Source organism: Solea senegalensis, linkage group LG2 (genome assembly GCF_019176455.1).
Source record: "Solea senegalensis isolate Sse05_10M linkage group LG2, IFAPA_SoseM_1, whole genome shotgun sequence".
In the NCBI taxonomy this organism is placed as follows: Eukaryota; Metazoa; Chordata; class Actinopteri; order Pleuronectiformes; family Soleidae; genus Solea; species Solea senegalensis.
This window is the reverse complement of record NC_058022.1, coordinates 33,036,839-33,051,670: the sequence shown is the minus strand read 5'-3', so window position 1 is coordinate 33,051,670 and position 14,832 is coordinate 33,036,839.

The following is a 14,832-nucleotide window of genomic DNA, read 5'->3' as shown; positions in this document are numbered from 1 at the left end:
TCTCATAATCAAAGCAAAGCTTAAAGTAAGACGAAAGATAATGATCATTACAGTAATCTGGTTTGGTAACGTACTATAAAAAAAATGTATTGCCTTACAATACTCATTCCCACTCATCTGCATAGACAAGTGCAATAAACAAAACTAGTAAAGAAGTTATTTGTTGCTTTCCATTCTTCTTTGACTGTAATAGTTCATGCTCTCACCGAGTCTTTAAGTCAACACCACACAAACTAAAATCTACTGTATGTTACAATGTTTCTTTGCAATATAAATGCTACGGACTTTGATGTTTACATAAGTGGACAAGAGCACCATCACGCCTCAAGCATGTAAAAACACACAACATGCTACGATTCATCTCCCACCCACGCTTTCGATTTGTTGACCTCTGCAGCAATGGAGAGAAATGAGGTTTCAGGAACAGCATGAGTGAAGCTGTCCACCACCCTCCTCCTCATCCTCACACCGAAAAATACCGCCAAACCTTTACAGGCTGTTGTGGAGCACACGGGGTGCAGGACAGATTTCCAATTCAATCATCTCTCAAAAGGACTGGAAGCCTTTTTTTTCCCCTTTTGAAGAAACAAACCAATCTCCAGCTGCACGGAGCCGCAAGGGGGCTGAAGCTGATCGAAAGGCAGAAGCTGACCTTGTTCTTTTCCAATGAAAGTTCACGGGTAGTTAGGTCTTACGGTGTCCCTCGCAAGACATCCATTTAAACAAAGAAGTTACTCGAAGACAACTTGTTTACTTTAGTTTGAGATCGCTTATTCATTCCCGCCCAACTGTCCTGACCTTTTCTTGTGAAACTAATCTACAACGTTAATGAAATCATTGTAAAGTCATGAGGGCATTAATTCATCTAAAGCTGACCGGTAACTTTGCGAAGACATACGGCTCCACGCGTGGACAGTTTGACGCCTATCCTGCAGTTTAACCTCGATTTGACTCAGAGAACAATGTTCATTCTTTCATATTATTTCTCGCCTGTGATTGATACAGCAGAGGGAAGAGACAAAGAGATAAAGGACACGGTATCAATCATCATTTGCAGAGGGTCACTGGTATGGACACTGAACCTCTTTTCTTTCCCCCTCTTTAATGTTGATTCTACGTCTGCTCCCTACGATGAACGGCGATGAGGCAGGTACAATAATACAACTGACCTTCAAAAATGACTATTCTCGCAGTATTTTCTTCAGCACACAATCACAGTTTATAATCCTATTCATTATGGGGTTTTAATTAGTTTGACCTACTGGGGAATTACATTAATGTTGAGCCGGAGGATTTGTTCGAAAAACAACACTAACCTTCTTTTTTTTTTTTTCACTTCAAACGGATATTTTCATGCCCTTATCTCCCATCTGCAGCGCTGACGAGGTGTTGCATGGCTTTGATGGTTAATTATAAGATGCACCGCAGTAGCAGCAGCAGCAGCAGCAATGCACGAGTGGACGTGCTGTTCTGTCTGTTTCGTAAAAATAAACCCACGCTTTAATGCTGTAAAAACTGATTAAAGTTGAGCGTTGAGTTTTTCCCTCTTATTATGCACTTACAACTTTAAACATGTTCGCTCCGTTGTTGCGCGTCAGTACAGCTTTAAAACTTCAACATTAAATCAGAAATCAACCTTGAAGAGGCTTTTTTTTGGGGGAACGTTCGCAGGTTAATTTAACCTGACGCGTTTTGAAATTGACTGCATCCGGTGGCAGGAAGTAGAAATTCATCTTGATGCAACATACATCACCCTGATGATTAATTGTTGATAGCTGAAGTTAACTGATTTAAGGCCCCCCTGTTCAGACCTGCTATTAACATCCATCCTGGGAAACATCTGGCACTTCTATGCATCCTGGATTCATCTACTGTGACCAAGCTATATGCTAATACACACACATTAGCATACAGCAATTTATGTTTGTCAGACGGGGCTGAGTGAATCGATACACTGGTTGCGTAGTTGTAACATTAAATAAAATGTAAATATACAATGTGCTGAATAGTGTTAATGGCTGGGGAACATGGGTTAAATGCAGAGAGGGTCTGATTAATTTATATTGTGGCTACAAATAAATCAGCGTATGGGACAAACCCTAAAGGTAATGAGAAACTGCAGCAGGTCAGTGGGCGTCAGACACTTTGCAGGCATCACGAGGATGAATATGTCCAAATATTTAAAAGAATGTGAGCACGTGCCTCTAAAACCATGTCTAAATTAGGTTTCTGAACTTTGTCTGACTATATACAAGTTTCCAAAAAAAAAAAAGGAAATGTTTTTGACCCGCTATTGTACTGTACATAGCCACACATCAAGTTAAGCATGCCCCACAAAGGATGACTTGAGATGACTTTCAAATCTGATTTTGAAATGTGGGAGACCACAGATGAAAAGGAACTTTTTAATCGATATTCAAATGTTTAAATCCTAAGAAAGCAAAGACTAGACGAGACAGTCAAGACGCAGGACCACACACAGTTGGGAATTATACACAACTCCTTATATGGACATCCTGGAATGGGGTGTGTTTATAGGTCACATATTCAGGCTTTAAAAAATGTAGAGTATGATTAATTTTATATCAAATTTTTAGTCGTGATAGCAATAATAATCTTGTGACGTATTTCCCAGAGTAACCTCTGTATATACTGTACATTTTAACATAGGAATGGAAAAAAGCAGCTGAAATGCTCTGTGTTCTAAGGGTTAATCCAACAATTTCAGGGACGAATAGGTGACTTCAGAATATGGAGGCGGACTTGGCATCGTTAGTTAATAGCTGTTTTGTGTTGAGATGTTTAATACTTACAATTTGAAATAAATCTGTTAAAATTAGCCTAAAATCAGAAGACACCCAAGATTGTCAGGAGGGCCAGATCGGGACTCAAATCTGCCCAATTATTCTCTAGTGTGGGTCAAGCTTTACTCAGTTGAATGCAGAGTATTACTGGTATTACTGCTATGGAATTCAAGCTCATCCTGCAACGTCACAGTCTTGTTCATGGACTTCATGCATGATTGGAGTGCAATATTCTCTTTCTCTCTGCATATTACACCAGAATATTTCCATCCACCTACAATCAGAGCCTCAAATCTACAGCTGTGTTCGATTCTCAGATGTGCCTCCAACCTCCAAACCAGTGCTGTAGATGTTACACAACAACGCTAATTGAAGGCACTTATGATGTCTCACCACATGGCAAGATGTGAGAAATCACTCACAACCGCTCATGCTCTGGAATCATGATGTGCTGTCAGTTCAGACGACGAGGCAGAGAGCCCTACCATGGATCTGAATATAGATATTTCATCTTGGCTGGATGCTTCCCCTTTGATAGTCTTATGCATATTCATTAGCCGTGATATCCACCAGAAGGTTATTATCCATAAATGTCACTCTGTAATTAATTAATCCTGTCTCCTGGTCGCTCTCCCTGCCTCATTAATGAGCCAAGACTAGCTGATTGTATTCATATTCATATGTCCAAATATACAGCTCTGGTTCACATTCAGATGCCAGAATATTTCACTTCATTAGCAGCAGGAATCGCCGCAGGGCCTTTTTTTTTTTCGCAAGGCAGGACGGTATGTTCCGGGTTTCCTGTTGGCGGCGTGCACGGCATCCTGTTTGTGTTGTTGTAGCAACACGCTGAGAGTCACGAGTGAGGGTCGATGAGGCAAAGTTTGGAGAATCACCTTCACCGGGTGATGCAGTCCAAGGAGACAATTACGGGGGTGATTTTGTGCTGTTTAGCAAATTGATTTTTAAAGCTACCCCAGAGGCATATCTATGACTGTTGGTTTGAGTTTTAATAAAAATCCAATACAAATTTGCACAAAGCCGAGAGGAGAAACATTAGGCTAATAGAGAAGAATACCACAGCTCATGAATGGCTCGCAAATAGTTTGACATTTACCCTGCCATGCACTCAATTACTGGGTGAGAATTTTATCCTAAGGCTCTGCTCAGTTATGTGTGGTGCTTTCCTGCAAATGGTTATAATCTATATGGGCTTTAAGGGACACTGTAACACATGCTCTGCTAAAAAGTGTGGTCAAAGTGTGTGTGATTAGCGGGACAGCGGAGCCCCATGAGAGATAACATTATAATTGGAGGCTCACGTCAAATCCCTCAGCATCGGCCAAGTGTAAAGTGGTCTTCAGCTTAAAAAAAAAACTCTTCCGTGCCAACGATCACTTTTGACTGGAGAAAAAAATCAGCGGAATGTATAAAACATATATGTCATTTTAACGACTTAAGCAAAAGGGTTTTTCTTGTTTGCCCAAGGCCTCTGCTTTAAATCACCCACATTTGGCTCTGTTACATTAAACTACAACCCAGTGAGCAGTTCATGAACTCAGTTTCCCCTGAGTCGAGAAATATCTTCATTCTTTTTTTGTTACGTGCCCACCAGTAACACTTGGTCCGAGCCTTGAAACTGCAACGCTAATTCCACACTTTTTAGACCCACTCGTAGGGGGACGGGACCTCATTCCCAGAATGTAAACAGTGTCCGCCATCTTTGCTAACAGTTACGCTAACAGTGTCACTGGTGGGCACATAACTAAGAAAAGCAGGGCTCTCAAGTCTCACGCATTGAGCGTGACAGTCACGCTTTTTGTTCTTTTGCACAAAAAAAAAGCACAGCTACACTGTGACACGGAACAATACATATACAAGACATATTCATCTGGACATAATAACCTCTTAACATTTGAAATGAAATAACTTGAAAAATATATAGGAAGGGGGGTGGGTTATTCTGTTATAATTGTAATTCAATTCAATTCAACTGATTGGCCTTTCAATAGTGTAGTCAAATTTCCATCATCTGTTTTTGTTGTTTCTTTTCTTTTTGAAATAACAATTTGCAGTAGTCAGGAGGCTACTTTTAGATGTAATATTTAATTTTTAGATTTTATACCCTGGCCATGCATACATTAATCATTGCATTACCACCAACGCCTACAACACACAATCATAACCCCAACTTACTTTGAACTGACTTCAGAACTTGAGATCCCTGGAAAATAATGAAGATATTTCTCAACCCAGGGGAAACTGAGATTGGGTAGCACCATTTTTCAAAAAATACTACCCCTATTCTAGGACTACAAAGCTAAATGCAAATCGGTGAAGTATTCCTTTAATGTTTGCATAGCATGGGAAAGCTGGCCTGCAAACACGACACGTAAATAGGTTTTGAAATGGTGAAAAAGTGTTGTAAAAAAAGAAAAATAACTCCTTTTTAAATCCTAAATGTTTGCATACAGTAATAAGCAGCTCAGGAGTGAAACAAGTTTGTGTGTACTCAATCATTGTACTGTTAGCTTACTTGTAGCTTTAGCACTCCACTGCTTTGTACTGCAGTGTGATCTCAGGGTAAGCCTCGGGAAGAGCAAGGTCTCCTACAGACAAATGCTGGACTGCAAACTGCAGCGGAACAATATCAGGGATGTGTGGATGGGCATGAAGTGGATTACAGGCGTCAGCATCAAAAGGCTGCCAACAGGGTGGCAGCTTTGACACAACCAACAAGCTCAATGTGCTCAGGATCCCCAGCTGTGCCCTCTCACCCAGAACTTCACAAGCTCTCAAACACACAAAAAAACACACCTGAACATCTCTGATGCAAACACTCCACACTTTCACAGAGATGAAAAAAAAAACAAATAAAACCTTGCTGAGTGACTGTGACCAGTCATGTAAGAACACAGCTGAAGAAAACAGGGCTGCAGGCCCTGATTTTATCACCTATGATGCAGAAGTCCAGTGAGCCCTAAGTCCCTTCCTCAAAGTAAGCCTGGGGCAAAAAAGGACACTGGTGCTATGGGCATTCTGTTACTCAAAAAAAGGTCACCATATCTGGTCTCTGTCAGGGATGGCACAATAGCGCTACAGTAACTTTGAGTATCTGCTGATCCGAGAGTAATCCGATGCGAGTCCTTTTCCCACTCTTAAACAACTGAGCCGTTAACATGGATGCTTTGTTAAAACTAACCATACAACAACTCATCACAATGAACTGTGAACATACTGTAGCTCAGGTCTGCAATACTCACTGCTGCTGGCTTTTAATTCAACAAAGAAACTGACATTTACCTGCATTTTTGTCTTTTTAGAATGACACTTCAAACAGTACATTTTAAATATAAAATTATAACTTAGTGACAAACAAAAAAAAATGACGTCATGGTCTGTTTGCAAAAACAATCTTACGGTCTGACGAGTCTGTACCATTACAGATGTGTCTTCTGTCAGTTTGTGTGTGTGAATGAGAGAGTTGTGCTTGTTCTGCAGTGAAATGGATTGTTAATATTGTGGTAAAGTATATTAAACATACGAGCACTGAAGAGATTAGCTGAAGACACGGTGTCTAATGCGCCCCGAGGAAGGATCGCCTTCATGCTAGCTCAGGAATGTGGACAAATGCATCCTGAACACCACCTCTCGCAGCTGAGGATACATTATTGACAGATTGGGAACACTCAGACCTGTATTTGGCGCAATCTGCACACAACTGGATCACTCATCACAGATGTTAATACCAGGTCTGATTGTATGTGTGTATGTCCCTAAGTGTGATTTACAAGAAAAGAGCTTAAAACAAACACATATGGAATCACCTGCCATGGTTATTGGTCCAGGTCAAATAGAAAATTAGCCTTGCCTTCTTTGTATTTACCCAAGATTATTCAGGCTAATACTGGGAAATTAAATCTGCAAAAAAAACACATTTTTAACTCCCACGTGTGATGTCAGGTGTTCTATGGTGCAAGTCATGTTTAAATGTGAGTGAGAGGTGAGTCGTACCTCAGTGCCATCGGGTGCAGCCTGGTGTGGTTATAATGATGAGCATGAAAAGAAATTTGTTCTGCTGGCAGAGTGGAATCTCTCCTCACTGTGACAGGGATTTTTTCTTCTTTTTTATTGGAAGAAATCATCTGTAAATATGAAGGAAACATGCTTCTTAACAAATCTGAGACAATATCTCCCACAACGCTGTTCATTTTAGACCTTGAAGGAAAAAAAAAGAGAAAGACGACACCTTTTAGATACACATGGTTTTTGACCAGACAGTGACACGTGCTAGCTCATTAATCCTGAAGGCAATGAATCACTGTGATTAGCTGTCTCCAGTCAAGCTTTCTGCTTAATTTACTTTCAAACAATGTGTCTGAGAGGCTGTCGGGAATTCAGAGCAGCACAAACCTTAGTGACATTCAACTTTGTGTGCAGAAAATAAGCCTCGAGTTTTTGTATTAAAGTGAACAAGCTGCAACACGGCAGCTCATTACGTTACAGTGACCAGACATTTTGAGTTCAGTGGACAATTTATCAGCAAAATATCCACTTCAGTTACCTACTGAATAAATCGAGAGGTGCAGTTTCATGCATTTTGACAATTGTGACCTTAAAATTTAATAAGACCTTGTGCAGAATGAGGACACTTGTTGTGATTTAAAGCCAATTGTGTGTGAATGAGGTGGCTGTTTATTTACTTGTTAACGTTTTTGGACACTTGTACCACACACATTTTAAAATCATCCAAATCAGGGACAACCGGTCACCCTACACAGGTGCAAATTTGTCACTTTTCTACTTTTAACTAGCGTTAATGTTTGTCACTTGGTCGTGGTCAGTTAGATTTTGTTTATTAGCTCTCAGTTAGCCTAAAAAGCTGCACGGTTAATATCAAAACACTTTAAAAACAGGTGTCAGAGAGGAAAGTGAGCAGGTGCAGTTACCGCATGGAGATGGTCCCACTTGAACTGGCAATCCCTTTCCAAAGGAAATGGCTTTCTTAAAATGGATGCATTTCCTATTTCCTGTTTGAAACAGGAAGTTTTTTTTATACGTACAATACAACATCTGGAATAGAGACACAATATTTCACAAACAACCTTTTAGGCTGTATGAAAATACTGCAGACATTCAAAAGAAAGACAGAAAATGTGTAAATAATGAATATATCAATAACAAATCAAAAGGGTAAACAAAAGGCAATTTAAAAACAAATCTGTGGAGTGGAAGTTACTGAAAACTATCACATTTGTGCTCACTCTACTGTGCTGGTTTGCTTTTTTAATCTTTTACCTAAGCCTCAAAAAACATTTTTTTCCATAAAAAGGACCAGAGTGCATTTGCCCATTTTTCTAGAATAGCTTTCAATATCTGGCAGTTGTTTACATGTTATAATACTGCTTTAACAAATGAAGAAAAACTAAACTTTTATTTCAAAAAGCACTATAGTTGTACATGTTAAATTAGACATTTGAATAGTATAAAACATATTTAAAGCAATATTTGTTTGAGTTTTTTCTCAATGACCAAAAAACAGGCTAAAAAAATGGAAACTATGTGCAGGCGTTTTTCAACTCTCTCCTCTCTCATGACATTTATGACATTTTAAATGTGCCGTCTGTGATGCGCTCGGTGTCAAAGGGTTAAATACAACTGACTTTTAATCTTTCATAGATTTATATAACAATATCACAAACATATAGTTCATATAGAAGCAGCTACGTTGGTTTAAAACCACTTAAACGAGCAAAAGCAAATATAATGACAAGTCTAATTATGAAAAAAATCGAGTGGCAGGTCAGGGGTGAACTGTTTTAACTAGTTTGGAACATTATCATCACAGACTGCTGAATGAAAATTATAGAATTATTTACCTTCACACCTGTATAACTGTTGAGTAAAGGATTGAATACCAATTGGTGTGCCATAAAAGCAGGTTTCCTTTAATCCAGCTTTAAAAGAAACTTCACAGCTCGACTGTGTATATGCGGCGACTCAATTATACCTCCTGTGGTTTGGAGCTTTATAATGAAAGAGCCCTGAATCACAGCACAGAGAGATAAAGTGACCGGCATACGTGACTCCTTCATGATTCCTGTCTTAATGTATTTATCCGCGTCTGTGCTGAATATCAAAAGGTGTTTCAAGCATGAGCTCGTTGGTGAGCTCTTGCATTGAAATTTGAAAGAGTTACAACCTGTAAGTAATTCAGGCCGTTTCCACTAGGAAGAAAATCCTCCCGGTGTTGTTTGTCCTTGAAGGCCGAACCCACAGTGCAAGCAGACATGAAGCGCTCATTTCTCATCCAAGTTCCCTCCACTGTCTCAATTGTTTATCACTTGATGTTTAGTTGCTTTTAATGAGGAAAAATAAGGGTTGGTTGTGCAGCTTAGCTGTATTATATAGCAATTTATTAGCCAAGAAAACCAGACCTACATGAAGATGTTTGGTGTGGGCACATACAATTGGGGCGGGATAAATGGTTGTCTTTCAAATTCCCACTGCATGAAATAGGATTGTGTTGCAACCCTATAAGACACGCACACGATGTGACTCTGATTGATCCACTATCACAACGTAGTTTCTCCATAGTCACAATTTAAAAAAGTGCTTCACCAAAACATCACTTAGGTCAGCAACAACATTTGAGAAAGATATCAGACGCTGACTATAACATTTTACTCCTGAAGAAATGCCCAAAATGTCTTTCATAATTAAAACAGAAAAATAAGTCAACTTGACCTTTAAATTGTATTATCAAGAATACAACAGAATGTCTTCAAGCAAATAATACGGCTTTAAATTACACATTGGACATTATTAAAATAATAAATGTAGACAGCACTTTTAACATAGCACAATAAATGTTAGCTGTCAATACTTCCACTCCTTAATACTCATACTGGTAATTTAAAAGTGCACATAAAAATTGTCTACAATTGCAACCGCTCAGTGTCGCTGCTAGCAACAGGCTATGCTAAGTAGAAGTTCACATCCACTGCAACTTAATTCCAATGTCAAACTTACTGCAACAACTAATATCTTTTAATCTGCGCGTTTGTATAACATTTAAAATGCAAATAAATCATTAACCACGCTTAAACCACTGTTCTTACCTGTAAAAGGGGTTCAATATAAAGAAAGACACGCGCTGCGAACGACGTGACTCGACAGGCTGAAGCAGACATCAATAGTCAAAAACCGATCTGTATTTTAACCGTACTAGTTTCCAAAACTTACAGAAACAAAAGAAATAACACTAAAAAATCGTAAGGTGCATTCTCCAAAACATTACAGAACACGTATTAAACATAGTTTATCTATGTGATAATTATCTTAACCTCTTCTTCCTGGCAGGCTAGAGTAATAGATCACTGATCACAAATTATATAATGACTCTTCATCTTATATCAAGTCCTTTTGAAGCAATAACTTCTAGCTTTCTTTAGCTTTCGCTTGGTAATGATTTGACTGTTTTAACTTATGTGTTTAAGTATTGTTTTGGCTCATGTTCTCAATTTCTTATAACCCTTCCAATCACGCTACAACCAATCAGAGCAATGAAGAAGGTGAGGTCATTGTGTTAGGTCCGCCCACCGCTGCATGCTAACAAGAAGTTTGTAGATGGAACCAATTCTTGTTTCATTCTCTGCTCCTTCTTTTTCAGTTCAAGCTAATTTAAGAAGCATAAACAAGTGCATTGACTTCACATTTGTGGTATATTCAGATGTCGCCCTAAATGAATGTGGATTGGGCATTTAACGGCTCTCATAGAGATGCTAAGTGACGCCACGTTGCCAAACACTCTCATAGAAATGCATCTTTCAAGCTGCCTTTTTCCCTCTCCCCTTCTTCTTTTGAACCGCGCGAGGAGTCGAATGAACGACAACCGAGCAAATGTCCGTCCACTGATAAGAAACGTGGCTTGTAAAGAGCTGAGAAACTGTTTTGTTGGATGTGTGTAAGCTGAAAAAGCAGCTTACATGCAGGCACCTCGGTTTTTTATTGACTTTTGCAGCAGCTTTGAGTAAAAAGAAAAAATGACTTTGGGTGTTTACCTTCTCATCATACTGGAATAATGACAAATGTGGCCTCTTTCACACCTTTTTTTTACATATTTTTTAAATGTTTTCACAGAAACCACTTATCTCAACTGTAATGCAGCAGGCTTTATGTGTTGAGCTGGAATAATAAAAAAAAAAACTGTACAGAGTGATGGCTATTGAAGATACTAGCATTTTAAAAATTTCATTTTTTTGGTTTGACAGAAATGGCAGTAAGATGTGATATAATGCATACATTTGCTGGAATTTATATTGTCATTTCATTTTAAAAAAGTATATTATACCAAAAAATGATCTATTTAATATTCCAAAATCTGCTTGTTTCAGCTTATTCCTTGCATATTGTACCACATGCTGAAATGACAATGACCTTCTTGACATATACATATTTCCAAATATTAAACAAGATTTGTCTTAACACAATGACTTTGACTTACTGACTCTCCTTGATTTGTCGTTGATGATAAAGTACACAAGAGGTAAAACTCTCAAACAGGAAGTCATTGCAAGACTTGACTGCTGTTTTTTCTTCTTCTTCTAAAGATTTGCGGTAGGTTGTAAACCAAGAGGCGCAATACTGCCCTCCACAGGGGGAAAAAAAGTTTCTGTTTGTAGTTGAAAGTCCTTTAACCCCCTTTCATTTCCACAGCTTCCTTTTCTTCAGTCTCCAACAGACCGCACACCGAGAGGCACAACACTGCCTTCCAAACACATTTTGAAGTCCATAATCAAAGTTTGAAGTTCCCAGTGTTACCACATTTACGATAACTAACGTATCCGTGCGATCATTTCTCCCACTGTACGATAGTTTGGTCGTTTCATTGAGAGAAACGCACCAATCACATCAGCAGGCATGAGGTCTCATGCCTGGTGGTTCCTCAGCGCAGAAGTTCAAAGCTTCCCGTCACAGATCAAAGTCCTCCTTCTTCTTCTGTCACTTCATATTCTCACATATAGATGGATGCAAAAGTTGCATGAAGAAATCCCAAAAACTGCCTTAATGGCAAGGGGAAGATTCTTTGGGGTGATCATGAACAGGTCAGCCAGTTCAGAAATGAGTGTGTGTGTGTGGATGTATATGCATGTATAGGTGTGTGAGAAGTGAGAACTTTAACAATAGTGAGGAGATTCTTTCCCAGACTTCCCCCAGAACTTCTCTTATGGTGAGGATTTAGGCGTGTGCATGGGCATCATGGGAGTCTCTGCAAACAGAAAGATGAGAGGAGGACTATTGCCTGAAAGCTTACTGTGCTATCTTTCCCTGCGATGTGTGACTGGTCCGGCAAGTTTGTTGTTCCCCCAACTTCCTGCAGTGGGAGGAAAAAGGAAGTAATCACCTGTAACGCGCGATGACACGTGGAAAGGATGACTTTGGTGTCAAGTCACTCCTCTCTGGATCTCCTCAATCCCAAGTGAGACTCAGTGTTGACTTCCCACAGGAGACAAAGTTTGTTGTTGTTAACTCTTGCAATCCGGATCCAGCAGACGGGCCTGCTGTTCCCCTGCCTCCCTGGACGTGGGAGGGGAAAACGTCTGAGAAGAATAATCTGCTCAAATGAGCACTAAAGACGGGGGCAGCTTTGCGTGGAGAACCAGCGCTCGTCCAAATGATTCAGAATTGTTTTTAAATCCTAAAGTGAGTGTGGAAAGGGAATGCAGCACGGCTATACTCATTTTAAAATGGGCGTAATCTAGGTTTGGCAATGACCTTGACAAAAATAGCACCATATGCCCTCCGGGAAAAAAACAAGCTCTGCTGCCTTCGATGATGAGAAATTAAAAGCTATTAAAGTTGTTTCTTTGTGAAATACTGTGCTTTTAACACACTGCACCATGCAGAGTTAAATACTAAGAAATTGCATTATGCATGCTTCCGTTACTCAATTTGTATTTATTCACTAGTTTAAAATCAATTGTGTATGCTGGGAATTCAAAATACTGAACAGCTTGGGCTTTAACCCTTAGAACACAGAGCATTTCACAGAGCTGCTTTTTTCCCCCATTAAACGTAGGCTATAAGAATTTGTCTTATATCCTTTTATTTTTCCAGCACAACCTACGAAACATTTACTATATAAACACACCTGAGCAAAAAGTACTCAAAATGTTTAAAATTGCATTGAATTTGTGAAATTTAGGAAATACGTCACAGTCCAGTCCAAAGTTCACTTTAACTCGTTTTTATCAACAAAAAGCAAAGAAAAAACTGTCTAATTTTGTGACTTCTGCACAATTACTGCTACTTTATATCAAATGACTCATAAACACATAAGATGAAAAAAACCCACATTCTTAAACCCTGAATATGTGACCTATAAAAACACACACTACCAGGACATCGATATAACGAGTTGTGTATTATTCCCACGGCAATTTACCACGGGTGCACCTGCAGCACAGAGGGTTAAGGGATGTAATAGTGTTTTGTTTCATTATTGTGCAGCAACTGTGTTGTTTTAAATGTGCACTTTAAAAAAAAAATTGGGTTGTTGGATTTCGCTAAAAAGGTGATGAGTTCATCACAAAATGTTGTGTACGCACTCTGTCGTTATGAATAATAAAGCGACATTATTCCTTGCACAAATCCGTGGCAGCATGTGCTTGACGCTGCCGTGTCGGTGCCGTCGTCCACTTCTGTCGTAAAGCATCGTTGAAATTGATCGTTGAATCAAAAGCTCAGAATCCCTTCACGCGACGCTCAAGGACGCCCACGTGCCGGAGTAAAGGTGGCAAAAACGACAACAACAACAACAACATGAAAGCCACACCAACGACAGCCCTTTCACACTCTCTTCTACCAGGACATGTTTATTTACAGCGGCAAATGACAGGAGTCACAAGTGTTCCACAGGTACGTACAGAGAGACATCAATAGTTCCCATCTCCTGGACAAAGCAAACTCAGCGGGGGACAATCCAAGGGACGGGGTGGGGGACAAAGAGGACACATACTATACACTGAGCTCAAAACACACCTGTTTTACCCCAGATGGAAAAAAAAGGCATGTAGGAGACAGAGAGGGGGAGGAAGGAGTCGGAAAGGGGAAGGGGGGGGTGAGGAGATTTAGACTCATATTCAAATACAAAAGAACAAGTACAAATCGTATAGCCTCCAGGCACTGTGCTCCCATATTTACAGTCCATAGGAACAGGCGGCGGAACCACTCCATGGCAGGAACCATTCATTTGAAGATATGCGGGTACAAGAGCTGTGTTGTGTGGGAAACAAAGCCGAAGCAACAAAAAAGAGAAAAGAAAACCAAATGGAGAAGCGAGAAACAGCAGCGGCGGCGGCGGCGGGCCTCGCAGACACATGCGCCGAGTGCTGCACCCGGGGGAATTAATCACTGTCGAGAACTCTCTAATCACATTTTACCTTTGGAGAGTGCACTCCAAAACTCTGCGTGAGAGCTCTCGTCCCAACTCCACACACAGGCCCCTCGTGGGTAATCACACCCGGGCGTGCAGTCATCACACAGTGTAGCCTATAGGACCTGCATCTATATAAATAATCAACAAAAGGAAATGATTCTGAAAACAAACACGCAATCTATAGAACGACAGGGGCGCTTTTAGAACCGTCATGGACCGTATTCCATTTGTGACTGAGAGACTTGGGCACACGTACGTGCAGATACATTCAGTAGACACACACATGCAACCACACACACACACACATACGCGCTCATGACCCCACCCCCCCCACACCCCCCTCCAGTGTATGTATACGTGACTCACAGCAATCGTCCTGACATTTTTCCTACCCAGTGTTGGCGACTACAAGCCACAGTCCTACGACTACGTTCATTTCCAGGAATTCACAGAATCACAATAAAAAAAAAATCCAATTTTGCGACACGTTCGGTGGCAAAAAAAGAGAAAAAGTAAAGAAAAATGAAGCAAAGTCACGATCGAAAGTTCATTTTTTTGACGGTCTTACATTACTGCGGTGGCAATGGC